This window comes from Spermophilus citellus (genome assembly GCF_964194105.1).
Source record: "Spermophilus citellus genome assembly, chromosome: 6".
NCBI classification, from domain to species: Eukaryota; Metazoa; Chordata; class Mammalia; order Rodentia; family Sciuridae; genus Spermophilus; species Spermophilus citellus.
In genome coordinates, this window is record NC_138187.1 from 43,681,547 (window position 1) to 43,697,328 (window position 15,782).

The window sequence follows — 15,782 nt, forward strand, 5'->3', positions numbered from 1 at the left end:
CATTACCTGAAAGTATCATCCAGTTTGGGTGAAAAAATATTTGCTGACATTTCTGGAGATTCGTAATTTTTGGAAGCTTGGCAACCCCTTTCCATGAAAGTGCTTCTCGCCAGTCAGTGCATAGGGCTACATCAAGAGAAAACAAAACATAGAGATAGAACGTGAAACTACTTTACTGTGTCAAGTTTCAAGAAGCTAGCACAAACCGTGTTCGATTTAGAGTTCCAAATACATCTATCAATATAGGAGAAAACAGAGTGAAACCTAAAAATTAAAACTGTTACTGGAAATGAACGCTTCAACATAGAAGAACGAAATTTGGGGAACCAAGTCACCTTAGTGTACTGATCATTACCTGAAAGTATCATCCAGTTTGGGTGAAAAAATATTTGCTGACATTTCTGGAGATTCGTAATTTTTGGAAGCTTGGCAACCCCTTTCCATGAAAGTGCTTCTCGCCAGTCACTGCTTAGGGCTACATCAAGAGGAAAAAAAACATAGAGATAGAACGTGAAACTAGTTTACTGTGTCAAGTTTCAAGAAGCTAGCACAAACCGTGTTCGATTTAGAGATCCAAATACATCTATCAATATAGGAGAAAACAGAGTGAAACCTAAAAATTCAAACTGTTACTGGAAATGAACGCTTCAACATAGAAGAACGAAATTTGGGGAACCAAGTCGCCTTAGTGTACTGATCATTACCTGAAAGTATCATCCAGTTTGGGTGAAAAAATATTTGCTGAGATTTCTGGAGATTCGTAATTTTTGGAAGCTTGGCAACCCCTTTCCATGAAAGTGCTTCTCGCCAGTCACTGCTTAGGGCTACATCAAGAGGAAACAAAACATAGAGATAGAACGTGAAACTACTTTATATGTCAAGTTTCAAGAAGCTAGCACAAACCGTGTTGGATTTAGAGTTGCAAATACATCTATCAATATAGGAGAAAACTGAGTGAAACCTAAAAATTCAAACTGTTACTGGAAATGAATGCTTCAACATAGAAGAACGAAATTTGGGGAACCAAGTCGCCTTAGTGTACTGATCAGTACATGAAAGTATCATCCAATTTGGGTGAAAAAATATTTGCTGAGATTTCTGGAGATTCGTAATTGTTGGAAGCTTGGCAACCCCTTTCCATGAAAGTGCTTCTCGCCAGTCACTGCTTAGGGCTACATCAAGAGGAAACAAAACATAGAGATAGAACTTGAAACTACTACTGTGTCAAGTTTCAAGAAGCTAGCACAAACCGTGTTGGATTTAGAGTTCCAAATACATCTATCAATATAGGAGAAAACAGAGTGAAACCTCAAAATTCAAACTGTTACTGGAAATGAACGCTTCAACATAGAAGAACGAAATTTGGGGAACCAAGTCGCCTAAGTGTACTGATCATTACCTGAAAGTATCATCCAGTTTGGGTGAAAAAATATTTGCTGAGATTTCTGGAGATTCGTAATTTTTGGAAGCTTGGCAACCCCTTTCCATGAAAGTGTTTCTCGCCAGTCACTGCTTAGGGCTACATCAAGAGGAAACAAAACATAGAGATAGAACGTGAAACTACTTTACTGTGTCAAGTTTCAAGAAGCTAGCACAAACCGTGTTGGATTTAGAGTTGCAAATACATCTATCAATATAGGAGAAAACAGAGTGAAACCTAAAAATTCAAACTGTTACTGGAAATGAACGCTTCAACATAGAAGAACGAAATTTGGGGAACCAATTCGCCTTAGTGTACTGATCATTACCTGAAAGTATCATCCAATTTGGGTGAAAAAATATTTGCTGAGATTTCTGGAGATTCGTAATTTTTGGAAGCTTGGCAACCCCTTTCCATGAAAGTGCTTCTCGCCAGTCACTGCTTAGGGCTACATCAAGAGGAAACAAAACATAGAGATAGAACGTGAAACTACTTTACTGTGTCAAGTTTCAAGAAGCTAGCAAAAACCGTGTTCGATTTAGAGTTCCAAATACATCTATCAATATAGGAGAAAACAGAGTGAAACCTAAAAATTCAAACTGTTACTGGAAATGAACGCTTCAACATAGAAGAACGAAATTTGGGGAACCAAGTCGCCTTAGTGTACTGATCGTTACCTGAAAGTATCATCCAGTTTGGGTGAAAAAATATTTGCTGACATTTCTGGAGATTCGTAATTTTTGGAAGCTTGGCAACCCCTTTCCATGAAAGTGTTTCTCGCCAGTCACTGCTTAGGGCTACATCAAGAGGAAACAAACCATAGAGATAGAACGTGAAACTACTTTACTGTGTCAAGTTTCAAGAAGCTAGCACAAACCGTGTTGGATTTAGAGTTCCAAATACATCTATCAATATAGGAGAAAACAGAGTGAAACCTAAAAATTCAAGCTGTTACTGGAAATGAACGCTTCAATATAGAAGAACGAAATTTGGGGAACCAACTCGCCTTAGTGTACTGATCATTACCTGAAAGTATCATCCACATTGGGTGAAAAAATATTTGCTGAGATTTCTGGAGATTCGTAATTTTTGGAAGCTTGGCAACCCCTTTCCATGAAAGTGTTTCTCGCCAGTCACTGCTTAGGGCTACATCAAGAGGAAACAAAACATAGAGATAGAACGTGAAACTACTTTACTGTGTCAAGTTTCAAGAAGCTAGCACAAACCGTGTTGGATTTAGAGTTGCAAATACATCTATCAATATAGGAGAAAACAGAGTGAAACCTAAAAATTCAAACTGTTACTGGAAATGAACGCTTCAACATAGAAGAACGAAATTTGGGGAACCAATTCGCCTTAGTGTACTGATCATTACCTGAAAGTATCATCCAATTTGGGTGAAAAAATATTTGCTGAGATTTCTGGAGATTCGTAATTTTTGGAAGCTTGGCAACCCCTTTCCATGAAAGTGCTTCTCGCCAGTCACTGCTTAGGGCTACATCAAGAGGAAACAAAACATAGAGATAGAACGTGAAACTACTTTACTGTGTCAAGTTTCAAGAAGCTAGCAAAAACCGTGTTCGATTTAGAGTTCCAAATACATCTATCAATATAGGAGAAAACAGAGTGAAACCTAAAAATTCAAACTGTTACTGGAAATGAACGCTTCAACATAGAAGAACGAAATTTGGGGAACCAAGTCGCCTTAGTGTACTGATCATTACCTGAAAGTATCATCCAGTTTGGGTGAAAAAATATTTGCTGACATTTCTGGAGATTCGTAATTTTTGGAAGCTTGGCAACCCCTTTCCATGAAAGTGCTTCTCGCCAGTCAGTGCATAGGGCTACATCAAGAGAAAACAAAACATAGAGATAGAACGTGAAACTACTTTACTGTGTCAAGTTTCAAGAAGCTAGCACAAACCGTGTTCGATTTAGAGTTCCAAATACATCTATCAATATAGGAGAAAACAGAGTGAAACCTAAAAATTAAAACTGTTACTGGAAATGAACGCTTCAACATAGAAGAACGAAATTTGGGGAACCAAGTCACCTTAGTGTACTGATCATTACCTGAAAGTATCATCCAGTTTGGTGAAAAAATATTTGCTGACATTTCTGGAGATTCGTAATTTTTGGAAGCTTGGCAACCCCTTTCCATGAAAGTGCTTCTCGCCAGTCACTGCTTAGGGCTACATCAAGAGGAAACAAAACATAGAGATAGAACGTGAAACTAGTTTACTGTGTCAAGTTTCAAGAAGCTAGCACAAACCGTGTTCGATTTAGAGTTCCAAATACATCTATCAATATAGGAGAAAACAGAGTGAAACCTAAAAATTCAAACTGTTACTGGAAATGAACGCTTCAACATAGAAGAACGAAATTTGGGGAACCAAGTCGCCTTAGTGTACTGATCATTACCTGAAAGTATCATCCAGTTTGGGTGAAAAAATATTTGCTGAGATTTCTGGAGATTCGTAATTTTTGGAAGCTTGGCAACCCCTTTCCATGAAAGTGCTTCTCGCCAGTCACTGCTTAGGGCTACATCAAGAGGAAACAAAACATAGAGATAGAACGTGAAACTACTTTATATGTCAATTTTCAAGAAGCTAGCACAAACCGTGTTGGATTTAGAGTTCCAAATACATCTATCAATATAGGAGAAAACAGAGTGAAACCTCAAAATTCAAACTGTTACTGGAAATGAACGCTTCAATATAGAAGAACGAAATTTGGGGAACCAAGTCACCTTCGTTTACTGATCATTACCTGAAAGTATCATCCAGTTTGGGTGAAAAAATATTGGCTGAGATTTCTGGAGATTCGTAATTTTTCGAAGCTAGGGAAACCCTTTCCATGAAAGTGTTTCTCGCCAGTCAGTGCATAGGGCTACATCAAGAGGAAACAAAACATAGAGATAGAACGTGAAACTACTTTACTGTGTCAAGTTTCAAGAAGCTAGCACAAACTGTGTTGGATTTAGAGTTCCAAATACATCTATCAATATAGGAGAAAACAGAGTGAAACCTCAAAATTCAAACTGTTACTGGAAATGAACGCTTCAACATAGAAGAACGAAATTTGCGGAACCAAGTTGCCTTAGTGTACTGATCATTACCTGAAAGTATCATCCAGTTTGGGTGAAAAAATATTTGCTGACATTTCTGGAGATTCGTAATTTTTGGAAGCTTGGCAACCCCTTTCCATGAAAGTGTTTCTCGCCAGTCACTGCTTAGGGCTACATCAAGAGGAAACAAAACATAGAGATAGAACCTGAAACTACTTTACTGTGTCAAGTTTCAAGAAGCTAGCAAAAACCGTGTTCGATTTAGAGTTCCAAATACATCTATCAATATAGGAGAAAACAGAGTGAAACCTAAAAATTCAAACTGTTACTGGAAATGAACGCTTCAACATAGAAGAACGAAATTTGGGGAACCAAGTCGCCTTAGTGTACTGATCATTACCTGAAAGTATCATCCAGTTTGGGTGAAAAAATATTTGCTGAGATTTCTGGAGATTCGTAATTTTTGGAAGCTAGGCAAACCCTTTCCATGAAAGTGTTTCTCGCCAGTCAGTGCATAGGGCTACATCAAGAGGAAACAAAACATAGAGATAGAACGTGAAACTACTTTACTGTGTCAAGTTTCAAGAAGCCAGCACAAACCGTGTTGGATTTAGAGTTCCAAATATATCTATCAATATAGGAGAAAACAGAGTGAAACCTCAACATTCAAACTGTTACTGGAAATGAACGCTTCAACATAGAAGAACGAAATTTGGGGAACCAAGTCGCCTTAGTGTACTGATCATTACCTGAAAGTATCATCCAGTTTGGGTGAAAAAATATTTGCTGAGATTTCTGGAGATTCGTAATTTTTGGAAGCTAGGCAAACCCTTTCCATGAAAGTGTTTCTCGCCAGTCAGTGCATAGGGCTACATCAAGAGGAAACAAAACATAGAGATAGAACGTGAAACTACTTTACTGTGTCAAGTTTCAAGAAGCTAGCACAAACCGTGTTGGATTTAGAGTTCCAAATATATCTATCAATATAGGAGAAAACAGAGTGAAACCTCAAAATTCAAACTGTTACTGGAAATGAACGCTTCAACATAGAAGAACGAAATTTGGGGAACCAAGTCGCCTTAGGGTACTGATCATTACCTGAAAGTATCATCCAGTTTGGGTGAAAAAATATTTGCTGAGATTTCTGGAGATTCGTAATTTTTGGAAGCTTGGCAAACCCTTTCCATGAAAGTGTTTCGCGCCAGTCACTGCTTAGGGCTACATCAAGAGGAAACAAAACATAGAGATAGAACGTGAAACTACTTTACTGTGTCAAGTTTCAAGAAGCTAGCAGAAACCGTGTTGGATTTAGTGTTCCAAATACATCTATCAATATAGGAGAAAACAGAGTGAAACCTAAAAATTCAAACTGTTACTGGAAATGAACGCTTCAACATAGAAGAACGAAATTTGGGGAACAAAGTCGCCTTCGTTTACTGATCATTACCTGAAAGTATCATCCAGTTTGGGTGAAAAAATATTTGCTGAGATTTCTGGAGATTCGTAATTTTTGGAAGCTTGGCAACCCCTTTCGATGAAAGTGTTTCTTGCCAGTCACTGCTTATGGCTACATCAAGAGGAAACAAAACATAGACATAGAACGTGAAACTACTTTACTGTGTCAAGTTTCATGAAGCTAGCACAAACCGTGTTAAATTTAGAGTTCCAAATACATCTATCAATATAGGAGAAAACAGATTGAAACCTAAAAATTCAAACTGTTACTGCAAATGAACGCTTCAACATAGAAGCACGAAATTTGGGGAACCAAGTTACCTTCGTGTACTGATCATTACCTGAAAGTATCATCCAGTTTGGGTGAAAAAATATTTGCTTTCTGGAGATTCGTAATTTTTGGAAGCTAGGCAAACCCTTTCCATGAAAGTGTTTCTCGCCAGTCAGTGCTTAGGGCTACATCAAGAGGAAACAAAACATAGAGATAGAACGTGAAACTACTTTACTGTGTCAAGTTTCAAGAAGCTAGCACAAACCGTGTTGGATTTAGAGTTCCAAATACATCTATCAATATAGGAGAAAACAGAGTGAAACCTCAAAATTCAAACTATTACTGGAAATGAACGCTTCAACATAGAAGAACGAAATTTGGGGAACCAAGTCGCCTAAGTGTACTGATCATTACCTAAAAGTATCATCCAGTTTGGGTGAAAAAATATTTGCTGAGATTTCTGGAGATTCGTAATTTTTGGAAGCTTGGCAACCCCTTTCCATGAAAGTGCTTCTCGCCAGTCACTGCTTAGGGCTACATCAAGAGGAAACAAACCATAGAGATAGAACGTGAAACTACTTTACTGTGTCAAGTTTCAAGAAGCTAGCACAAACCGTGTTGGATTTAGAGTTCCAAATACATCTATCAATATAGGAGAAAACAGAGTGAAACCTAAAAATTCAAACTTTTACTGGAAATGAACGCTTCAATATAGAAGAACGAAATTTGGGGAACCAACTCGCCTTAGTGTACTGATCATTACCTGAAAGTATCATCCACTTTGGGTGAAAAAATATTTGCTGAGATTTCTGGAGATTCGTAATTTTTGGAAGCTTGGCAACCCCTTTCCATGAAAGTGTTTCTCGCCAGTCACTGCTTAGGGCTACGTCAAGAGGAAACAAAACATAGAGATAGAACGTGAAACTACTTTACTGTGTCAAGTTTCAAGAAGCTAGCACAAACCGTGTTGGATTTAGAGTTCCAAATATATCTATCAATATAGTAGAAAACAGAGTGAAACCTAAAAATTCAAACTGTTACTGGAAATGAACGCTTCAACATAGAAGAACGAAATTTGGGGAACCAAGTCGCCTTAGTGTACTGATCATTACCTGAAAGTATCATCCAGTTTGGGTGAAAAAATATTTGCTGAGATTTCTGGAGATTCGTAATTTTTGGAAGCTTGGCAACCCCTTTCCATGAAAGTGTTTCGCGCCAGTCACTGCTTAGGGCTACATCAAGAGGAAACAAAACATAGAGATAGAACGTGAAACTACTTTACTGTGTCAAGTTTCAAGAAGCTAGCACAAACCGTGTTGGATTTAGTGTTCCAAATACATCTATCAATATAGGAGAAAACAGAGTGAAACCTCAAAATTCAAACTGTTACTGGAAATGAACGCTTCAACAAGAAGAACGAAATTTGGGGAACCAAGTCGCCTTAGTGTACTGATCATTACCTGAAAGTATCATCCAGTTTGGGTGAAAAAATATTTGCTGACATTTCTGGAGATTCGTAATTTTTGGAAGCTTGGCAACCCCTTTCCATGAAAGTGCTTCTCGCCAGTCACTGCTTAGGGCTACATCAAGAGGAAACAAAACATAGAGATAGAACGTGAAACTACTTTACTGTGTCAAGTTTCAAGAAGCTAGCACAAACCGTGTTCAATTTAGAGTTCCAAATACATCTATCAATATAGGAGAAAACAGAGTGAAACCTCAAAATTCAAACTGTTACTGGAAATGAACGCTTCAACATAGAAGAACGAAATTTGGGGAACCAAGTCGCCTTAGTGTACTGATCATTACCTGAAAGTATCATCCAGTTTGGGTGAAAAAATATTTGCTGAGATTTCTGGAGATTCGTAATTTTTGGAAGCTTGGCAACCACTTTCCATGAAAGTGTTTCTCGCCAGTCACTGCTTAGGGCTACATCAAGAGGAAACAAAACATAGAGATAGAACGTGAAACTACTTTACTGTGTCAAGTTTCAAGAAGCTAGCACAAACCGTGTTGGATTTAGAGTTGCAAATACATCTATCAATATAGGAGAAAACAGAGTGAAACCTAAAAATTCAAACTGTTACTGGAAATGAATGCTTCAACATAGAAGAACGAAATTTGGGGAACCAATTAGCCTTAGTGTACTGATCATTACCTGAAAGTATCATCCAATTTGGGTGAAAAAATATTTGCTGAGATTTCTGGAGATTCGTAATTTTTGGAAGCTTGGCAACCCCTTTCCATGAAAGTGCTTCTCGCCAGTCACTGCTTAGGGCTACATCAAGAGGAAACAAAACATAGAGATAGAACGTGAAACTACTTTACTGTGTCAAGTTTCAAGAAGCTAGCAAAAACCGTGTTCGATTTAGAGTTCCAAATACATCTATCAATATAGGAGAAAACAGAGTGAAACCTAAAAATTCAAACTGTTACTGGAAATGAACGCTTCAACATAGAAGAACGAAATTTGGGGAACCAAGTCACCTTAGTGTACTGATCATTACCTGAAAGTATCATCCAGTTTGGGTGAAAAAATATTTGCTGAGATTTCTGGAGATTCGTAATTTTTGGAAGCTTCGCAACCCCTTTCCATGAAAGTGTTTCTCGCCAGTCAGTGCTTAGGGCTACATCAAGAGGAAACAAAACATAGAGATAGAACGTGAAACTACTTCACTGTGTCAAGTTTCAAGAAGCTAGCACAAACCGTGTTGGATTTAGAGTTCCAAATACATCTATCAATATAGGAGAAAACAGAGTGAAACCTCAAAATTCAAACTGTTACTGGAAATGAACGCTTCAACATAGAAGAATGAAATTTGGGGAACCAAGTCGCCTTAGTGTACTGATCATTACCTGAAAGTATCATCCAGTTTGGGTGAAAAAATATTTGCTGAGATTTCTGGAGATTCGTAATTTTTGGAAGCTTGGCAACCCCTTTCCATGAAAGTGTTTCTCGCCAGTCACTGCTTCGGGCTACATCAAGAGGAAACAAAACATAGAGATAGAACGTGAAACTACTTTACTGTGTCAAGTTTCAAGAAGCTAGCACAAACCGTGTTGGATTTAGAGTTGCAAATACATCTATCAATATAGGAGAAAAAAGAGTGAAACCTAAAAATTCAAACTGTTACTGGAAATGAACGCTTCAACATAGAAGAACGAAATTTGGGGAACCAATTCGCCTTAGTGTACTGATCATTACCTGAAAGTATCATCCAATTTGGGTGAAAAAATATTTGCTGAGATTTCTGGAGATTCGTAATTTTTGGAAGCTTGGCAACCCCTTTCCATGAAAGTGCTTCTCGCCAGTCACTGCTTAGGGCTACATCAAGAGGAAACAAAACATAGAGATAGAACGTGAAACTACTTTACTGTGTCAAGTTTCAAGAAGCTAGCAAAAACCGTGTTCGATTTAGAGTTCCAAATACATCTATCAATATAGGAGAAAACAGAGTGAAACCTAAAAATTCAAACTGTTACTGGAAATGAACGCTTCAACATAGAAGAACGAAATTTGGGGAACCAAGTCGCCTTAGTGTACTGATCATTACCTGAAAGTATCATCCAGTTTGGGTGAAAAAATATTTGCTGAGATTTCTGGAGATTCGTAATTTTTGGAAGCTAGGCAAACCCTTTCCATGAAAGTGTTTCTCGCCAGTCAGTGCATAGGGCTACATCAAGAGGAAACAAAACATAGAGATAGAACGTGAAACTACTTTACTGTGTCAAGTTTCAAGAAGCTAGCACAAACCGTGTTGGATTTAGAGTTCCAAATACATCTATCAATATAGGAGAAAACAGAGTGAAACCTCAAAATTCAAACTGTTACTGGAAATGAACGCTTCAACATAGAAGAACGAAATTTGGGGAACCAAGTCGCCTTAGTGTACTGATCATTACCTGAAAGTATCATCCAGTTTGGGTGAAAAAATATTTGCTGAGATTTCTGGAGATTCGTAATTTTTGGAAGCTTGGCAACCCCTTTCCATGAAAGTGCTTCTCGCCAGTCACTGCTTAGGGCTACATCAAGAGGAAACAAACCATAGAGATAGAACGTGAAACTACTTTACTGTGTCAAGTTTCAAGAAGCTAGCACAAACCGTGTTGGATTTAGAGTTCCAAATACATCTATCAATATAGGAGAAAACAGAGTGAAACCTAAAAATTCAAACTGTTACTGGAAATGAACGCTTCAATATAGAAGAACGAAATTTGGTGAACCAAGTCACCTTCGTTTACTGATCATTACCTGAAAGTATCATCCAGTTTGGGTGAAAAAATATTGGCTGAGATTTCTGGAGATTCGTAATTTTTCGAAGCTAGGGAAACCCTTTCCATGAAAGTGTTTCTCGCCAGTCAGTGCATAGGGCTACATCAAGAGGAAACAAAACATAGAGATAGAACGTGAAACTACTTTACTGTGTCAAGTTTCAAGAAGCTAGCACAAACCGTGTTGGATTTAGAGTTCCAAATACATCTATCAATATAGGAGAAAACAGAGTGAAACCTCAAAATTCAAACTGTTACTGGAAATGAACGCTTCAACATAGAAGAACGAAATTTGGGGAACCAAGTCGCCTTAGTGTACTGATCATTACCTGAAAGTATCATCCAGTTTGGGTGAAAAAATATTTGCTGAGATTTCTGGAGATTCGTAATTTTTGGAAGCTAGGCAAACCCTTTCCATGAAAGTGTTTCTCGCCAGTCAGTGCATAGGGCTACATCAAGAGGAAACAAAACATAGAGATAGAACGTGAAACTACTTTACTGTGTCAAGTTTCAAGAAGCCAGCACAAACCGTGTTGGATTTAGAGTTCCAAATATATCTATCAATATAGGAGAAAACAGAGTGAAACCTCAAAATTCAAACTGTTACTGGAAATGAACGCTTCAACATAGAAGAACGAAATTTGGGGAACCAAGTCGCCTTAGTGTACTGATCATTACCTGAAAGTATCATCCAGTTTGGGTGAAAAAATATTTGCTGAGATTTCTGGAGATTCGTAATTTTTGGAAGCTAGGCAAACCCTTTCCATGAAAGTGTTTCTCGCCAGTCAGTGCATAGGGCTACATCAAGAGGAAACAAAACATAGAGATAGAACGTGAAACTACTTTACTGTGTCAAGTTTCAAGAAGCTAGCACAAACCGTGTTGGATTTAGAGTTCCAAATATATCTATCAATATAGGAGAAAACAGAGTGAAACCTCAAAATTCAAACTGTTACTGGAAATGAACGCTTCAACATAGAAGAACGAAATTTGGTGAACCAAGTCGCCTTAGGGTACTGATCATTACCTGAAAGTATCATCCAGTTTGGGTGAAAAAATATTTGCTGAGATTTCTGGAGATTCGTAATTTTTGGAAGCTTGGCAAACCCTTTCCATGAAAGTGTTTCGCGCCAGTCACTGCTTAGGGCTACATCAAGAGGAAACAAAACATAGAGATAGAACGTGAAACTACTTTACTGTGTCAAGTTTCAAGAAGCTAGCACAAACCGTGTTGGATTTAGTGTTCCAAATACATCTATCAATATAGGAGAAAACAGAGTGAAACCTAAAAATTCAAACTGTTACTGGAAATGAACGCTTCAACACAGAAGAACGAAATTTGGGGAACCAAGTCGCCTTAGTGTACTGATCATTACCTGAAAGTATCATCCAGTTTGGGTGAAAAAATATTTGCTGACATTTCTGGAGATTCGTAATTTTTGGAAGCTTGGCAACCCCTTTCCATGAAAGTGCTTCTCGCCAGTCACTGCTTAGGGCTACATCAAGAGGAAACAAAAGATAGAGATAGAACGTGAAACTACTTTACTGTGTCAAGTTTCAAGAAGCTAGCACAAACCGTGTTGGATTTAGAGTTCCAAATACATCTATCAATATAGGACAAAACAGAGTGAAACCTCAAAATTCAAACTGTTACTGGAAATGAACGCTTCAACATAGAAGAACGAAATTTGGTGAACCAAGTCGCCTTAGGGTACTGTTCATTACCTGAAAGTATCATCCAGTTTGGGTGAAAAAATATTTGCTGAGATTTCTGGAGATTCGTAATTTTTGAGAGCTTGGCAAACCCTTTCCATGAAAGTGTTTCGCGCCAGTCACTGCTTAGGGCTACATCAAGAGGAAACAAAACATAGAGATAGAACGTGAAACTACTTTACTGTGTCAAGTTTCAAGAAGCTAGCAGAAACCGTGTTGGATTTAGTGTTCCAAATACATCTATCAATATAGGAGAAAACAGAGTGAAACCTAAAAATTCAAACTGTTACTGGAAATGAACGCTTCAACATAGAAGAACGAAATTTGGGGAACCAAGTCGCCTTAGTGTACTGATCATTACCTGAAAGTATCATCCAGTTTGGGTGAAAAAATATTTGCTGAGATTTCTGGAGATTCGTAATTTTTGGAAGCTTGGCAACCCCTTTCGATGAAAGTGTTTCTCGCCAGTCACTGCTTATGGCTACATCAAGAGGAAACAAAACATAGAGATAGAACGTGAAACTACTTTACTGTGTCAAGTTTCAAGAAGCTAGCACAAACCGTGTTGGATTTAGAGTTCCAAATACATCTATCAATATAGGAGAAAACAGAGTGAAACCTCAAAATTCAAACTGTTACTGGAAATGAACGCTTCAACATAGAAGAACGAAATTTGGGGAACCAAGTCGCCTTAGTGTACTGATCATTACCTGAAAGTATCATCCAGTTTGGGTGAAAAAATATTTGCTGACATTTCTGGAGATTCGTAATTTTTGGAAGCTTGGCAACCCCTTTCCATGAAAGTGCTTCTCGCCAGTCACTGCTTAGGGCTACATCAAGAGGAAACAAAACATAGAGATAGAACGTGAAACTACTTAACTGTGTCAAGTTTCAAGAAGCTAGTACAAACCGTGTTCGATTTAGAGTTCCAAATACATCCATCAATATAGGAGAAAACAGAGTGAAACCTCAACATTCAAACTGTTACTGGAAATGAACGCTTCAACATAGAAGAACGAAATTTGGGGAACCAAGTCGCCTTAGTGTACTGATCATTACCTGAAAGTATCATCCAGTTTGGATGAAAAAATATTTGCTGACATTTCTGGAGATTCGTAATTTTTGGAAGGTAGGCAAACACTTTCCATGAAAGTGCTTCTCGCCAGTCAGTGCTTAGGGCTACATCAAGAGGAAACAAAACATAGAGATAGAACGTGAAACTACTTTACTGTGTCAAGTTTCAAGAAGCTAGCACAAACCGTGTTCGATTTAGAGTTCCAAATACATCTATCAATATAGGAGAAAACAGAGTGAAACCTCAAAATTCAAACTTCTACTGGAAATGAACGCTTCAACATAGAAGAACGAAATTTGGGGAACCAAGTCGCCTTAGTGTACTGATCATTACATGAAAGTATCATCTAGTTTGGGTGAAAAAATATTTGCTGACATTTCTGGAGATTCGTAATTTTTGGAAGCTTGGCAACGCCTTTCCATGAAAGTGCTTCTCGCCAGTCACTGCTTAGGGCTACATCAAGAGGAAACAAAACATAGAGATAGAACGTGAAACTACTTTACTGTGTCAAGTTTCAAGAAGCTAGCAGAAACCGTGTTGGATTTATTGTTCCAAATACATGTATCAATATAGGAGAAAACAGAGTGATACCTAAAAATTCAAACTGTTACTGGAAATGAATGCTTCAACATAGAAGAACGAAATTTTGGGAACCAAGTCGCCTTAGTGTATTGATCATTACCTGAAAGTATCATCCAGTTTGGATGAAAAAATATTTGCTGACATTTCTGCAGATTCGTAATTTTTGGAAGCTGGCAACCCCTTTCCATGAAAGTGCTTCTCGCCAGTCACTGCTTAGGGCTACATCAAGAGGAAACAAACCATAGGGATAGAACGTGAAACTACTTTACTGTGTCAAGTTTCAAGAAGCTAGCACAAACCGTGTTCGATTTAGAGTTCCAAATACATCTATCAATATAGGAGAAAACAGAGTGAAACCTCAAAATTCAAACTGTTACTGGAAATGAACGCTTCAACATAGAAGAACGAAATTTGGGGAACCAAGTCGCCTTAGTTTACTGATCATTACCTGAAAGTATCATCCAGTTTGGATGAAAAAATATTGGCTGAGATTTCTGGAGATTCGTAATTTTTGGATGCTTCGCAACCCCTTTCCATGAAAGTGTTTCTCGCCAGTCAGTGCTTAGGGCTACATCAAGAGGAAACAAAACATAGAGATAGAACGTGAAACTACTTCACTGTGTCAAGTTTCAAGAAGCTAGCACAAACCGTGTTGGATTTAGAGTTCCAAATACATCTATCAATATAGGAGAAAACCGAGTGAAACCTAAAAATTCAAACTGTTACTGGAAATGAACGCTTCAATATAGAAGAACGAAATTTGGGGAACCAAGTCGCCTTAGTGTACTGATCATTACCTGAATGTATCATCCAGTTTGGGTGAAAAAATATTTGCTGACATTTCTGGAGATTCGTAATATTTGGAAGCTTGGCAACCCCTTTCCATGAAAGTGTTTCTCGCCAGTCACTGCTTAGGGCTACATCAAGAGGAAACAAAACATAGAGATAGAACGTGAAACTACTTCACTGTGTCAAGTTTCAAGAAGCTAGCACAAACCGTGTTGGATTTAGAGTTGCAAATACATCTATCAATATAGGAGAAAACAGAGTGAAACCTAAAAATTCAAACTGTTACTGGAAATGAACGCTTCAACATAGAAGAACGAAATTTGGGGAACCAAGTCGCCTTAGTGTACTGATCATTACCTGAAAGTATCATCCAGTTTGGGTGAAAAAATATTTGCTGACATTTCTGGAGATTCGTAATTTTTGGAAGCTTGGCAACCCCTTTCCATGAAAGTGCTTCTCGCCAGTCACTGCTTAGGGCTACATCAAGAGGAAACAAAACATAGAGAAAGAACGTGAAACTACTTCACTGTGTCAAGTTTCAAGAAGCTAGCACAAACCGTGTTCGATTTAGAGTTCCAAATACATCTATCAATATAGGAGAAAACCGAGTGAAACCTAAAAATTCAAACTGTTACTGGAAATGAACGCTTCAACATAGAAGAACGAAATTTGGGGAACCAAGTCGCCTTAGTGTACTGATCATTACCTGAAAGTATCATCCAGTTTGGGTGAAAAAATATTTGCTGAGATTTCTGGAGATTCGTAATTTTTGGAAGCTTGGCAACCCCTTTCCATGAAAGTGCTTCTCGCCAGTCACTGCTTAGGGCTACATCAAGAAGAAACAAAACATAGAGATAGAACGTGAAACTACTTTATGTGTCAAGTTTCAAGAAGCTAGCACAAACCGTGTTGGATTTAGAGTTGCAAATACAACTATCAATATAGGAGAAAACAGAGTGAAACCTAAAAATTCAAACTGTTACTGGAAATGAACGCTTCAACATAGAAGAACTAAATTTGGGGAACCAAGTCGCCTTAGTGTACTGATCATTACCTGAAAGTATCATCCAGTTTGGGTGAAAAAATATTTGCTTTCTGGAAATTCGTAATTTTTGGAAGCTAGGCAACCCCTTTCCAT